The sequence below is a fragment of the Limulus polyphemus genome, unplaced genomic scaffold, assembly GCF_000517525.1.
Source record: "Limulus polyphemus unplaced genomic scaffold, Limulus_polyphemus-2.1.2 Scaffold607, whole genome shotgun sequence".
In the NCBI taxonomy this organism is placed as follows: Eukaryota; Metazoa; Arthropoda; class Merostomata; order Xiphosura; family Limulidae; genus Limulus; species Limulus polyphemus.
The window spans coordinates 395,807-397,644 of NW_013666217.1; positions in this window are offsets into that span (position 1 = coordinate 395,807).

The following is a 1,838-nucleotide window of genomic DNA, read 5'->3' on the forward strand; positions in this document are numbered from 1 at the left end:
TTTTGAGACTAATAATGGCTGGTACCTGATGATGGCAAAACCTTGTCGAAACGTTGTACATTTGCTGTTATATTAAAGTTTTTCTTCATTACCCATTCAAGCCGTCTCCAGCCATTAATAGTAAACGTTGTAAAATCACAGTTTTGGTTGGTTAGTGATGGCTGCTCCATGCAGTAGACTGAGGCGAAATCTCATTTCTAAGTAGGAGCTGTAAGTAAATTATGAAGAGGTTACATGAAGATGATACTGTATATAATAGAAATGTTAGAAGTATAAAGCCTAAAGCGATGTTAAGTAACTCAGAGTATAGGATGTATAGCTGCTTAGATAGGATACAACATAAAATTTTAAAAGAGGCATTAGACTTTAAACAAGGAGATGAGCAAACCAGAGAAAGCACTTTTTACATATAAATCCAAATTCAAATTGTTTGACAACTATTAATGCTAGTTTGTTTGATGGCAGAGGAGAACAGTATCATAATCAACGTATAACATCTTGAGTGAAGCGTGCTGTTGGACCAATATAAGTGTGAGCTACATCTCAGTCAGTGATGTTGGAAATCTACACAACATTGATGGCAACCAGACTGCAGATAGGTACAAACAGATTCTTATTCATAATATAATTCCCTCTGGAAGAAGACCTGTTTGACAGATATTCATATTCCAGCAAGAAAGTGATTTTAAACGTGGTGAACCGATACATGGAAGTAAAAAGGGGCCGATGGAACATGCACAACCCTCGCTTGACCTGCACATCGTCCCATTATGAATATTATTAAGGCTGTATGGGGTTATACGGAAACTGAGAAAGTCAAACGGCAACCAAACAATTTGGATTAATTGTGGGAAGTAATACGCGGCATCTGAAGCAATATATCGCAATGAAGCAATATATATATATGGTAACATAAAGCACAGTGTAGTGTTCTGTTTAAAGCAAATACAAATCACTATTGCCTTGTAAAACTTTTGATTTTCGGTGGTATTTCTAAAATAATGTATTAAATTAATGATTGGTCACAAATGCGAGTCTTCATAATTGTCTCTAATACATTATATCTCCTAAAAGTTTGTTGTTGTTTTTTTTTCAGAAGTAGAATACGTATACTATCTTGCTTACAAATTCATCTAGTTTCAGACGTATATAACCATAGAAAGGTTTCAAAGTGTTATATTTATAAAAAAAAATTGTAATATCAAAATAAAGAGTAATAGTTATCAAAATCTTAAACAAAACAGGTTTCAACTTTTACTCGTATACATATTTTAAATAGCAGTTGTTTCAGTTGCTTTGAAACGAAAAGCTACTTAGAGGCAAGCCATATATAGATTACCTAGTTCCCAATTAACAGTTATTCAATACGTTCCTCTGATTTTCATTTGCTTTAAGATATCTTGGGTTCTAATTTCGAGTGAACACAGTCGAACACGTGTTCTTCACGATACGAAACGAATCTTGCATTGTTGTGAAACGCAAAAAAAAAGGATTGAGAACTGAATGGTAAACATTTATCAAATGTATTACACGTGATAGTTGATAGAGCTTCTACACGTGATAGTTGATAGAGCTTCCATTCTATGAGAAAGTAGAAATTGATTTCTTATTTCGGAATGAAAAAAGTATCTTATACTTGTCATTGATAAATTACCAGTTTATCAAACCTGTTTCATTTGTAGAAGATTTAAAAATAGGTTCTTTATTACCTCGCTGAATAGAACAAATGTAAACTCAAGAAGTTAAATTCGTCCCGTCTTCAAACTTCTTTGAAAGTACACAGGTTTTTGTTGTTTTATTTTTAAAAGTTTTAAGAAACTAATAGTTTGCAATAAAAT